Genomic DNA, 15541 nt, shown 5'->3' with positions numbered 1-15541 from the left:
TTCAGAATTCGGTGCAAAACCTATAAGCATTGTTGAAGATTTCGCAGATGAGATGGAAACCACTTTAGATTTTAAAGGTCAAGTGGAAATGGAAGTTAATAAACTTCGTGGGTATCCCAAAAAGAATAGTGGTTATGCTAGAAAACCTAGTATGCAGACTTACTACTATCCTAGGCCTACCCCGCAAGATGTTCTTATAGAAGAAAGAGATTGGAATCAAACTAACACTTCTTACAGTGGAAGTGAGATTTATGAATGGAATCTAGATGGGTTAACAGATAGGCAGTTAACTATCCTAGTTCATAGAATGCTCATGTATGCTACTATATGCAAAAGTGTTAATAACACAGATAGGACTATTTGTAAGATGATCATTGCAGGTTTTACTGGTCAATTAAGAGGCTGGTGGGACAACTATATGCTATGGAGGCAAAAGCAGCGGTTATAAATGCTAAAACTGCCAATGAAGGAGTTGATAACCTAGGATTTGCTTTTAGTCAAAGAGAAGACGCGGTGTATACCTTAGTCTTAACCATTCTAGAACATTTTAGTGGTAGATTTACCAACCAGTATGAAACCGTCAGAACTCTACTCAATGGTTTACGATGTAGACACTTGGGTGAATTTAGATGGTATAAAGATACCTATTTAAGTCGGGTAATGGAACTTCCCGAAAATGGATTATTTTCTGGAATATCTTCCAGATGTATTGATGAAGATGAAGAGGCTTTCTCTTGTATTTTTTAATTTAGTTTAACTAAACTCATTCCACCTCTCTGTATAATGGGGGTGCTTGATGATGAAGAAGATCCGTATGACGATCTTGATGAGACTACTGAGGATGATCTTCCTCTGCCTCTGCCTCTACCCTTAGTCATCCAAGGGTGTTCCATTCTGCAAATGAAACAATGAGTTTTAGGCCTAAACCGTGTCATGATAAGTGTTTGTCTCTTCTATAGATTGGAACAAATCTATCAGCATTCCATCTATAATTTTCCAGCAAATGAGTTCTTTTATATCCTGATTACCAGGAAGAACCTTTAGAATAGTAATTAATCTTTTCTCAATAAAGAACATAGAGATGGGAATATCATTATCTCTTTCTGAAAAGCTGCTATATTCACTCATTTTGAAGGTATTCTCTTGATAAGAAGTCTGGGAGGGAGTTATCACTTCCTTTCTTATATAGAATTTCAAAATCGAAAGGTGCCAACTGTGCTTGCCACCTTGCAAACATTAATTTTGACGCATCATGTTTAAAATCTTTATCAAACATATACTTGACTGATTGGGCGTCCCTTTTTATCAAAAACTTCTGGTTGTATAGATCATCCTGAAATTTTAAAACACATTTAACGATAGTTAACATTTCATGAGCTACCGTTGCATATTTTCGTTGAGCATCGCTCCATTTACCTGAATGAAACCGAATAAGGTATTCGTGCTTATCATGAGGGTTAATTTGTTTTAGAATTCCACCATAACGATTATTATGTTTATTATTATTATGTTTATTATTATGTTTATTATTATTATTATTATGTTTATTATTATGTTTATTATTATTATTATTATTATTATTATTATGTTTATTATTATGTTTATTATTATTATTATTATGTTTATTATTATGTTCGTCATATTATCTATTTGTTTGAGACTAAATTTTTTGTGGTTTTATATTCCTATTTTGAGATTAAAATTTTTGTGACTTTTTATTTGCTCTTTAAAATTAAAAATCTTTGTAAGTTCTTACTCGTAAACTAAGGGTGGACAATGCATTGAAGTGAAACGATTAACTCAAAATTAATCCACAAAGTCGTTAGCAATTCATAACTGTAATTTTATGAAAGAAGAATGTGATAGTGATATTACGAGTTCAGAAACTAAATGACGTGTAAAAAGATAATGTTGTCAAAGTAATGGAAGAAAAGAAAGTTTTCATTTTCTACATATAACACATTAATTTAGTGTGCTCTATGTCCTGCATAAATGGCTTAGGCTTTATCGTTCGTTAAGGTCTATATGGACTCCTATCGTGCACTAAACTAGTGCGGTATTTGAGTCACTAAAACTAAGTTAGACTTCTTATTTTCACTAGATATTTTCAGGTTTTTTCAATAAAAATAAGTCATCATATTGGAACTTGATTTGACCTATATATGCATAATGAAGAAAAATAGAGCGTTGTATGATAATTTTACAACCCATTTTTTTTCTGAAGCTCATCCAATCTCTATTTAAAGTGAACTTTGACTGAGCTTAAAAATTATCCATCTCCTATATTTCAAATAAGTTTATTTAATCTACTGCTATAATCATTTGTTGATGTTTTTCAACATTTTTTTGGAAAAAGTATTGAATGATCACTGTTACAGTTTCATTGTTTTGTAATGATGAAATCGTAATAGGGGTATCATGTAAATCTTAGAGTAAGGAACGTATTAGCCATGAATAGAAATTTGACCATAGATTTGATATACATCTTCATAAATTTCTTCATAATATATCAAAGTGAATTTTAAATCTTAATCCGCGCTACAATGACCGAGGAATTTTGTATTCCTCATTATCGATTGCACTACCGCAAAACAAATATGGCATAGTCTTTAAGATAACTATGAGTTAATTTCTAGTCAAAAAGTGTTGGTCAATGAGACAACAAGTTCCAAGATTTCCTCCTCAATGTCTCCTTTTAAGCAAACAAGCGGGCCATCATGGTCCAAGATATGCACCAAACATCAAATCAAAGAGAACATGAAGAGAAAGAAAAACTTTGAACCGGCTATTATTATGGTTTCAAAATAGCACATTCAACGTCTGATATTCATATTAGAGTCTAATTAAATTTAGATTTTTGTCGAAAAGTTTTACATTAAGAGTAAAGCAATTCCTAACAAAGGAAATTTTGTACTCGAGGGGATTTGAACCCAATTTTTTTAGCTAAGGATGAAATAATACTTACCACTTCACCACAATCTTTGTGAGTGACAAAATAACATTTCAAAACATGATTCGTCCAACTCATTTATGTTTGGACGGGTTATTAACTCAATCATTTTTGACCTATTTAATTCAGTCCAATTAAAAAATTGAGATGATATGTAATTCAAATTATCTCACAAAACGTCTTCTCAAAATATTTTTAAAAAATATTATTTTGTATAAAATATTTTATTAGACACTTAAATAACTATTAAAAAAACAGAGAAATTAAAATTAGTAAGAATCGAGGATTGGACTATGACCCGCTTATTAGCCTATTTTAACATAGTTCATTTCATCACAAGGAACTTTTTGATGAGTCATTTAATAGCTCAACTTATTTTGATTTATTCAAATTTAATTCGACACACGTATTGATACCTCTAGTTACACTCAAAATATGTAACCATGCATCCCAATACCAATCCTAAACTTAAGATTAAAGGTGAATATTAGTCATTTATTTATATTATATAAATATAAATATAATAATATCTTACAAACCAAAACTAAAAATTAAACAAAATATATTACATTTCTGCTCTTGCCTCTGAATCCAGAAATAATGATCAAAGCCAATAAAACAGAAAAAAAAAAAAAGGATTAAAGAGATTAAGATATCATAATGTATGATTAACAAAATCATCAAAATATGTTGTGAAGCCTGGGAAGAAAAACAGGAGAAATGAAATTCCCCCATCAGAACATCTGCAAAGACTCCCCAAAGCAACAATTATAACTGTGTAGCTAAACAACAAAATTTATCGTTAATCCAATTTAGCATCGGATTATAAAAAAAATTGTTAGCTATGGACAGTTTAGCTACGAAGTTGGTAGCATATTTGCAAAAACTCCCAAGAGCAACTATTATAACCTTGGACAAAATTCATCATTTGTTAGCTACGAGCAATTTAACGAAGAGTATTATCTGTGTACTCCATTAGATTCAACACCTGAATCATAGCCACTTGGGGTTTCTCCAGGAGTAGTCGTTGATGGTGTAAAAGTACCTCCAGTTCCATTTTTTCCGAGTAATTTAACAGCTGATTTCTTCAAAGATTTCAAAATCTTAATCTTGATTTGTCCCCTTCTTGGAGGTACTTTCTGGTTCTTGTTTGATTTGTCCATAGAATTTCCCATTTGAAATTCCATCTCTAAAGTAACAAAGTTTGTGTGAAGAACAGAGTAAAACAGAGCTTAGGAGTTGAAGAACGGAGGGCAAAAATGAGAGCAATTGATATATAATGTGAAGAAAGTGGGAGATTGATATTTATTTTTAAAGGAATCCACCTTTATATATTACTTGATTCAAACTAAGGCTTGGACTATATGTACATTATAAAATTAAGGCATACTTTCTCTGTCAAACAGTAGCCGTCTACAATTGACTTTGCATATTTTTTTAGAAACTATAAATATAAGAGTAATTTTACTATATCATCATTTAAATAAATACAATATTTTGAAAATGTAATATAGAAATAACTATAATTAATGATAAGGGTAAATTAGGAAGGAGAAGCTTCGCAAATAGTCACTATAATAAACTTACATATTTATGGGTTGTAGCTACAGTTTAAGTTGTCTTGTTTGTATAATTTGTGGATTTATATAATTCACATGTTTGTATAATTTGTGGGTACATTTGTATAATTCAGTTATTTTGTATAAATTTGAAACAACGAATTTATACAATTACAAACATCAGAAGTGTAAACAGTTATACAAATTATATTATACAAATTCAGAATTATACAAAAGTTAGAAAAAATATATTATACAAATTCAGAATTATACAAAAGTTAGAAAAAATATAGTATACAAATTCCAAATTATACAAAGTTATACAAATTATATTATACGAATTTCAAATTATACAAAACTAAAAAGTTGAGCCGCGTAATTATAGGTCGTGAATTGTAATTAAGGTAAACTATAGTTATATTAACTAATTAACTAGTATATGTTTGCTTATATGTGTAATTTTTTCGAAGTAAATATAAAATTATCCATTAATTTTATAAAGTGGACAAATATTATTGGACAGAGGGAGTAAAACAAATAAAATCAAGTGATCACTTGCCTATCCAATTTATGTGACGATATTTAATTGTACACCTAGTTTGAGAAACAAACAAAACATTGGAGGATAAAAATGAAATTTGTAAAAATTATTACTAACATCTAATATTTGCATCAAATTATATTAAATTAATGCGGGTTAAGTAATTATTGAGAGCCATAATATATATATATATATATATATATATATATATGTCTTTTAACTTGGTCTCAACTGACAATTATGCTCTACAATTTTTTGGTTGCGCATAAATAAACGTTTAAATTTGTATAAAGTTGAACAAGTAGACACACATGTACGACACCACATATCATGCAAATTGTCTTTTTAATAATATGATTAACATGCTTTTTAATTTTGTGATCTTAAACATGCATGAAAAATTAAAAATAAAAGTTACTAAAAAGAAAAATAATTCTTTTTAAAATATACAAGAAAAAAGTAGGACAATCAAATTGAAACGGAGGAGGGAATATCAAATTCCAATTTGCTTGATTCCCATGCCTTTGAGTAAAAATTGAAAAGATTCCCAAGTCTTATATTTGAATGGCCAATGGATAAAGCTTTGACTGGTGTGAACATCAATTGCTTGCATAACTTGGCAAAACAGAAATGGTCAAGTGGACCAATGTCCACTTGTCATGTATATGATCTATAATTGACTTGTATTATTTTCATTTTCTAAGGGGTTTTCCATCGTAGCTATCATATGGTATACATATTAATTTGAAATGGTCCAACTAGAAGAAAAAATAATTGACCCTCCAACTAAGTAGAGCCGGTTCAATAAGATTGGAGGTTTAAAGTCAAACTTCATATAGAGATTTAAAATATATAAATTGAGTAATGATATAAGAGGATCTGAAGAAGATAAAATGTAAGCAGACCTTATGAAGTAATTATGTAAACAATATAAGTTTTCAATGAAAAATATAATATAAAATTAAATAAAAATAATAAAACCTAGCTCATAAATTTGAGAAGTTGATATAATAATATTGAAATAGTGTTGCATCAAATTTGATAAGTTGATGTAATGATATCGAATCAATATAATAATAACTTGTAGCAATACTTGCAATTTTGAAGATGATGTCAAAAGGCAAATTTTGATCATTATGTAAGCGGACAACAATAGATTTTGCAGAATGCAAAAGGTTTGACCATTTGCGAGATTTTCGAAATTCAATAATAAGAGGATAAAAATAGTAAAAGGGAGTAGTGAAAAAAGATCACTATAGGAATAATAACATGGTTCAGGTTAGTTGTCAGGATATAAATGAGGCAACAAAATAAGTAATTACTGTAAGAAGAAGAGATATATATATATTCTAAAAAAGTTAAGTTCAAACCATTATTTTAGTGATCTTATAGTTGAGTCGGCCTGCAACTGAGTTTTATGCTTACTTACTATAAATAAATGGGCACGAACTCATCCTTTCGATTCTAGTTCGTTATAACGCCACATTATTGGTTAGATATTTAAATGCTTAGGAAAATTAACCAAACAAAACAGAGAAAAAATAGAAAAATGACAACTACGGATGGGAGCTTACATAATACTATTACTATTACTATATATGTGAGAATGAATATTTTTTGTTGCTTTATGCGCTTTTTATTAGTGTCAACTTCACTAGGTATAGATAGGGAGTCTTTAACAAGTCACATTAATGATTGATGATCAGATTTTGAAAGCAGTCAAGATGGATTTTTTGGGGAAACTCTGTTAGGACCTAAATTAATTAGGTGTAATGCGAAAGTTAGTAAAGCAAACCTCAAAAGACTACAAGTAAGAAGACAAATAAGAAATATATCAAAAGACAAAAAAATTTAACATGGTTCTGTCAATCGACCTACGTCCACAAAGGAGATAAGCAATTCACTATATAAACATGAGAGTACAAAATATAGAGAGAAATAACTTCAATCAATTCACTCGTAATACATGAGAGGTTCACACAAGTGAGAGCATATCACTTGTGTCCCACAAATTCTCCCCATAACCAAAACTCTCAAAGCCCCTAAGACTACATTGTGAATGCTAATTAAGTTAGAAGGAACAAACCTCTATTTATAGAGTCCTAAACATTTTCCTACAAGAAAAGGACAAGCTAATCCTAAACCTTTTCTTAAAAGAAAAATCAATTTATGGTAAGAAACTCAAGGCAGTTAATACCTAATAGCAAATCTCCCTCTTGGCTTGAATTTCTGACAAAATAAATTCGTCCACCTTCTTCACATAATCTTCAACAACTTGCATCTCCTCTAAAATAATCTCGTTTGCAAAATCTATGTCTTGACACAAAGAACCTCTTTGAAACAATTTCTCCAACAATATCTTCATTACTATCAAATAGGTTGCGACTAGAACTACACTCGCCAAGATGAACACCCAATTTTTAACATGATTCAATCATCGATTATCAAACCACTAAACCTAGCTCCATCATTGAACCTGGCTCCATCAATGAACCATTGGACCTTGCTCCGATACCACTTATTAGGATCAAAATAAGCAGGTGTCATGTGAAAGCTAGCAAATAAAACCTCGAAAGACCATGAATAAGAAGACAAACGAGAAATATACCAAAAGACACAAAGATTTAACATGGTTTGGTCAATCAACCTACGTCCACAAAGGAGATGATAAATTTACTATATAAACATGAGAGTACAAAATATAGAGAGAAGTAACATCAACCAATACACTTGAAATACATGGGAGGTTCACCACAAATTCTCCCCCTAACCAAAACTCTCATAGCCCCTAGGACTACATTGTGAATGTTGATTAATTTAGAAGGAACAAGCCTATATTTATAGAGTCCTAAACCTTTTTCTACAAGAAAAAGACTAGCCAATCATAAATCTTTTCCTAAAAGAAAAACCTATTTATGGTAAGAAACTCATGGCAGTTAATACCCAACAAACTCTTCCTTATGTTTTTTATTGTATTCGCTTCAAATGCCTGTGAGATAAGAAGAAATTACTTTTCATAATTTGCTAATTTTCTTCTTCTAGCATCCTGACGATACAATTGATTGATTTACCTTACTAGTCACATGGTCTAAAAATTTACTGTCTTGTGTGGTCTTAGATTATTATTTTTTTTACCCCTCTTTAGGAGCTCCTACCAGTTTTCTCCCTTGGTGAATGAAACTCACAACCTTAGGTTGGAAGTGAGGACTACTTACCATCCGAGCAACTCCCTCTTGTCTTAGATTACATTCATGTGTTGCTTTCCACTTTATGCAATAACACTTTAATCTGATCGAATTTACAATCCTCCGTCCATCCCTTTTTTCATATGTTTTTCGTACCCTTTCTTTTTATAAGGATTTCTACTTCTATGAGTTTGAGAACTTGTATAATCTCATAGGAACCCCTCATGCTTGGTGTTGTAATGTTGTAAATATATCGCTCTCGTCTCAAACTATAGGTTGTCTCAGCTTTCATATCATGAAAACCTCAACTACAAGGGACCTGCTTGATGTTAGGCCAAAAATGCATATAGTTAATTGTTATAAAGACCTCATATGTGTTACGTTCCTATATTCAAAGGGTTAGGTAGTTTTGGGTGTTTGACCTAAGGAGAGAGAGAGGAGCCGCCTGGAGCAAGGCAAAAGATTCAACGACGAATTTTTCCTTTCTTCTTTCTATTTTTCATGATTGGTTATGAATTTTACTATTGTGTTTTCACATACTCTCATGAGTATTTCAATCTAGGGTTTAGATGGAACTTTTTGTAGGATGAATTCTTATTACCTGTTTATATAATTGAGTCGTTTTTTAAATCTCTATTTGTTCAACTACACACTGATTATAGTTAATTGACCAGCCAGAGGTTAATGGTGTCATTATATATTGTTATTCGCGAGAGAGATTATGAGATTAGGTTTTAGTTGAACAACACCACTTTGAAGCATTAGGAGATTAATGGATAATATTTAAAAGTAGAAGTTAGAGAAATAAAGCTTTTACGCAATATAAGTGAATGGATTAATCATTTAACTAGGGTTCATTTGAGAGAATAATGTTAGAAAATTGCTACACTTGATCGAGATATATTTGTAGTTAGAGAAGATTCATGATCGATAGAGATTAAATCAGCGAGATTATAGCTAACATAGCAAGAAGGAATCTGATTATTGGGAAAATCATGACTCTAGACCTCTTTAATCTTGAAATCAACCCATTCTTTTTAGTTAATATGTTTGATTGCTTTAATATTTGTTAGTTAATTCGTTAGAAATAAGGATCTTAATCTAAACCTAAATAATCATTTAAACCTATTTTTTTATCGATATTGAATAATTATAGCGATATTGAGTTTTAAGTGTGATATTGCTCTTATCAACCGAAGTTGATCTTTTATTCCTTGCTGTTAGGTCTTCGTTTTTGTTCTAAAATTGTAAACCTACTTTTCTTTCAACTACAAGGACCTACTCTTATAACCCGAAGTTGTTCTTTTGTTCCTTGTTGTTAGGTCTTCATTTTCGTACTAAATATTGTAAACCTACTCTTCTTAGAGAAGTTTGTGCAGGTAACATTTCTTCTCTTATCTTTTTTATTTGAGTTGTTGGCTAGAGTTAACCGTGGTGTATTGTTGGAATCTATATAAGCTAGAGTTAGTTGGTGTAGGGATAAGACAATAGAGTTATTGCTTATTTTTCTTGTAATGGAGTTATTATAAGGGGAAGGAATTATGAGTTTAATTCCTAGGTTGCAAGAGTTTGTAATCTAAAACCTTGCTCATGTTTAGTGAAGTTGTTGCTGAAATCCTACATGGTTGGTCATGATTTTTTCCTCCTTGAGCAAGAAGATTTTCACGTAAACATCTTGTGTGCTTTACTTTCTGTTGTATATAGATTGTTACTCTTTGTTCTTAGCTGTTGATAAGACAAAGACCTGGTTCCTTGACTCTTGGTGGATTCATATGAGACAAAACTGGATACCTTTGTAGGGTAATATGCTTAAGTTGTTTGTGCTTGAACACTTCCAATCACAAATTTGTTGAAAATATGTGACAATTTCATCTAAAATCTTAATATATTATAGGAAACAACCGAACACACTCTATTATTTAATTATATTTCAACGCGCCCCTCACATGTTAGCCTAATCTTTTTCATGGGTTAAGCACATGGAAATATTTTTTGGTAATGAATGGTGATGAGATTCGATCCTAAGACCTCTGCCTACTTTGGTACCATGTTGAAATATTTACTATCTCGTATAAAATGTTAAGGTGTTATAGAATGCTATGGAGGAACTATTACCTTACATGAGAATTGCACCGGAAGGAAAGATGTGGGGGTATTTGGCCATCATATCTGCTTCTACTTCCCAAGTAGGTCCCGCAACTAACTGATTCCTACTAGGAACTTTCACTGAAGCAAGTTTCTTGTTTCTCAACTTACGAACCTGACAGTCAAGAATCTCGAATGGGACCTCTTAATAAGAGAGACTATCCTTCACACCAATACTCTCTAAGGGCACACTAAAGTTGGATTATCAATACATTTCTTCAATAAGGACATATGAAACATTGATGCAAACTCTATAGGTAAATCAAACTCATAGGCCACATTACTGAAATGCCTCAAAATCCGATATAAACCTACATAACAGGGATTGTGTTTTCCTTTTTTAGCAAACCCCATCACCCTTTTCATGGATGAAATTGTAACACCCCAGAATTTTTTTAAACTAAGACTCAAACCATCCTTCGTTGTGAGTAGGGTTTTAACAAGGAATTTAAAATTTCTTAAGTATTAAGGTTAGGTCACTAGATGTAGCACCTTGAATTTCAAAAAGAACTAAATTGGAAATAGAAAAATATGAAATTTTGCAAGTTATGCTTAAGTTATGAGTTTTGGGTTAACTTCAAACGACCATAATTCTCAGTACAGAACGAGTTAGGTGGGATACAAGATAGCTAATGAAAAGTTTTTGAATCATCTTTCCAACGCCACCGAGTTTGCTAGGTTTTAAGGTCCGATGAGTGAGATATTCCCTTTTGAAGTCAAGTTGTCGAGTTAAGGAAAGTTATCCGAAAATAGTAAGAGGTATTTTGGTCTTTTCCTTACCCAATCAGACTTAATTCATTTTAGTAAGGTTTTAAGGGTCTAATACTATTAGGTCCAGTTTTATAATCATAATATACGCCTAGGGTTTTAGTTGAGAGTTCAAGAAGAGAAAAGAAGAGAAAAAAGGAGAAAAGAGGAAATGATCAAGGCGTTCGTCGAGGTTCTTGAGTTTTGTTGCGGATTTTCGACATGGGTTTGATCCCTAAGAGGTATGTAAGCTTCCATAGTGTTGGTTTCGTTCACCCACACATCAATCATGAGTTTCTTTTGCGAATCTATCCATAAATATTGAGCAATTTAATTTTTTGATGAGTTCTTGATAAATGTTCTTGAAGTTTCCTTATCGATTAAGTTTTTATGTAAGATTCTACCTGGGTCAACTTCAAACGACCATATCTCTTAGAATATAAAGAGTTACATGGTCCATAACCTATGAAATTAAAGGTGTTTGAATCTACTTTCCAACTCCAACAATTTTGCGTCAATCCCAATTTCTAAGTAAAAAGTTATGACTATTTTAGTAACCTATACAATGTTGTTACGAATTAGCCGACGGAAAAACATTAAAAAGTGTTGTTTTTGTTTTTTTACCTCCAAGAAAACCCTAAACGAATTCATTGACTAATAAAAGGCTCAAAACAATAAGATTTTCATCTTTTAGTCCATCATTCTCTTCACTGTCAAACTCTAGGGCAAAACCCTAAGGAAAAATCAAAGTAGAAGACTCTATTCAAGATTCTTTCAATCTTTTTCAAGATTCTTCTTCAAGGTAAGTTTTCTACAAGAATTCGATTCTATCTCAAGTTCCTCCATACAATTATGAATCACTAATGAAAATAATAAATCTTGGTCATAGAGATTTCAAGAAACTAATTCAAGAATCTCAAGAAAGATTTTCTTGATTGTTTATCTTCAAGATAGGGATTCAAGGCTTCTAATCAAGTTCTTCTTCAAGATTTTTCAGAAACCTTGTTTTTTTTTTTTTCAAGTATGTAAGGCTATCATAGTATTGGACTAGTTCTTCCTCACTCCCTACAACTACTTTCAAATCAGTAAAAGAGAAATCTAGGATTCTACCCCTATATTTGAGTATTCTTGAGCTAAGTTGATTTTGAGTTCTTGAATTTCCGATTCTTTTAAAAATTCTATTACTAAGTATTGAGTTTCTATATTTTTTTTTGAGATCCTTGAGTTGACTTGTTCATGTCTAATTTAGCATAAGCCCTATTTTTAGTTTTAAATCTTGAGAAGTTTTTCAAAGCCAACACTTGAATTTTAAACTTAGTTTTGAGGAAATAAGTATGAGAATGAGAAGAGTCGTATACATGAGTTCCATATTATTATTTAGACCCTTGAGTATAGTCGTTCATTCCCATAAATTCCGCATGAACTCCATCAGTTGAGTATCTTTGAGAGGAGTAGTATCTTCAAGTTCTAAGTCTTGAGTATTGTGTTCCTAATCATTTTGGGATTATACTCCTAATCATGGAGCTATTACATGTTACACATGAAGGTCCTTGAGTTGAGTAGTTCATGCCCACTCCGCATGAACCCTATAAGTTGAGCAGTCTTGAGAAGAGAAATATCATTGAGTTCTTGAGTTGAGTAGTTCATGCTAATAATTCCGCATGAACCCTCTGAGTTTAGCATTCTTGAAATGAGTAGTATCATTGAAATTCTTGAATGCCAAGTATTGAGTTCTATCTATGGTTATTGAAAAACTTGAATTGAGTCGTTCACGTCCATAATTCGGCATGAACTTAAGAAGTCTTATACAAATGCTTTAAACTTGTTTTAGGACTTGAGTTTTGAGTTCAGTAAAGAGTAAAGAGTGAAGTTCTTTTCTTCAAAAGAGTATATGGGGACTGTGTATTCCCAAAGAGTAAATGTTTTCACATTTAAACAAGAAAGAAAACACCGATTTCCAACAGAGCCTTTGAGCTAGTTTTTCAGTAAAGAGTAAATGCTTTCATATTTAAGCAATAGAGGAAACACTAATTTCCTAGAGAGCCTTTGGGCTAGATTTTGAGTAATTATCTCAAACCACAGAAAGAGTTATGTTTTTAAACATATGACCTAGTTACATTTTTAGGAGTAGTATTGAGCACCGATATGAAGGAGTGCTAAGACAACTCACAGCCTCCATAAACCATCTAGCTAACGTGGGTAGAAAATGGTCATACCTTTTAGATGATTCGTTAGTACTTTTTAGCGTAGAATTATGGATCAACTTAGTAGTTAGGTTCTATACCCCTGGCAAGGTATATGATAGCCCTGACAGCGTGAGGCAAAACACTGTATCATCACATAGCTCATAAGTGATGGTTGTCGATTAGAAAAACTCCCACAGAGATGTTTGTATTTTTATATACACAGAGTTTACTTGTATTTTCATATACAAATAGAGTTTATGTTGTATCCTTGCATACAAACTGAGTATATTGTATTCTTAAATACATTGAGTTGCTTTCTACTTTTTTAAAGTTTTCCATATATTGCATCTCTTATTGTTGCTTTATACAAAGTTGAGTATCCAGAGTTTGAGTACCAAGAGTAGAGTGTCTTATTATTGAGTTGAGCCTTATTTCACTGCGTTGAATATCTTATTATTGAGTTGAGTCTTATTTCACTGATTTGAATATCTTATCATTGAGTTGAACTATGTTTCTTTGATTTGAGTTGAGTTGAGTTGAGAAAAGGTAAGTATGTTTCTTTCCCACCAGTTCAAGCTTATGTTATGCTTTAGAATTCCCCTTACATGCTCGTACATTCCATGTACTGAGCCATTTGGCCTGCATCTTTTCATGATGCATATACATGTATTTAGGTTCATCAACCGATGCTTCGTTGATACTGCATGTAGTTTGAGTTAGCTATGGTAAGCCTCCTTGCTTTCGGAGGGTTCCACTTGTACTTTCAGTTATATCAGTTGTTAGGATGTCGTGGGTCTTGTCCTAACTTCCATCTCTTTCAGTTAGAGGCTTCATAGATAGAAAGTAGAGTTTGAGAAGTCTGTTTCATTTATCTTATTAAATATTTTAAAGACTTGAGTTGCCTATTGTTGGCTAGTTGAATATTCTATTTATATTTAGATTAAATTATTTGAGTTAAAGTTTTGTATTTGAGTTTCATGAATTTTATTCAGTTTTTAAGGTTTTGTATGCTTGAGTTAGTCTTCTGCTTGTAGTCAGCCCAGATGAGGGTTTGCTTGGGGACTAACAATGGTTCTCAAGTGCCAACCACGTCTAGGGTGTAGATTCAATTCATGACAAATTTGGTATAAGAGCATATTGTTCAAGTGTCTAGGGTGTAGGCCTGAGTCGTGTCGTGTCAAGTAGGATCTTATTTGTGGTTGTGAGGGTCCTACTTCTATTAATAAGTGACTACAAACATTTAGGAAAAGTTTCCTTTCTTTCATACTCTGAATCATGCAATAGAGCTATGTCATAGTGAATTATTCTAACTCGTGCATTCTCATATCCATTCAAATACCTCCATACTAGAGGTGGTTGAAAAGCAAAGTCAGTTCTTTATTAATGAGTTACTCTTAGCAAAATCTTGAGGAAGTAATGAGACTCTAGAGGGTCTTAAGAGAAGCCCATGAGTGAGTTAAGTGTTGAGTTTAAGAGGAATACACCCATATTCATGTGAATTGTGTGTTTGAGCTAAAATTGAGTTGTACTCTATTCTCTAAGCCTTGTTTCAGCTGAGATCCTTATGAGAAAGTATGTTTAGAGCTTGGGGTAATATTTTCACCCGAAAAGGTAGCATGAGCTACGAGATTATGAGAAGTAGTAGTAAAGAGTGCCCCTTTAATTTAAGAGAATAGTATGCAGAGATTTAGTAATCTAAGTAAGGGAGATGGTGTTTTGACAAGCTATGTTACTATAGTCATGCACCTAGTAAGATATTAATGAAGATTTTTCCCTTATGGGTAGAATAAGAAGTGGTGAGTTGGAAAGATTCCATCATAGGAGGTAGAGTGTGGTTTACTAGAAAGGAGTTTGCGATGAAGTGTCATTGCGTAGGTAATGACCAAATGTAAGTGTTGAATAGAAGATCAAAAGTATCCATAAAGTGATAGATCTAAGTTAGGCTTATGATTTGTTTGAGAGGGTCATGATGTTCATAAGGTTATAAAACTGATCAAGTAATGAGGTATAGTATAGTAGGCGAGCAATCGTATTGATATTCGGGTTTAGTAATGAACATTAAGCTTGAATTTGAGATGAGTGTCATGATCCAAAGAATGGAAAAATGAGGGTGATGATGTTGTCGTGAGATTTGAACTAGAAGACTTGACATAGAGTAGGTGAGGAATTGAGGTGATTAGCTGCAATAAATATGAGTGGTATAAGTAAGATACCCTAAACCTCTTGAT

Source organism: Solanum stenotomum, chromosome 8, assembly GCF_019186545.1.
Source record: "Solanum stenotomum isolate F172 chromosome 8, ASM1918654v1, whole genome shotgun sequence".
NCBI classification, from domain to species: Eukaryota; Viridiplantae; Streptophyta; class Magnoliopsida; order Solanales; family Solanaceae; genus Solanum; species Solanum stenotomum.
This window is presented reverse-complemented; position numbering follows the sequence as displayed.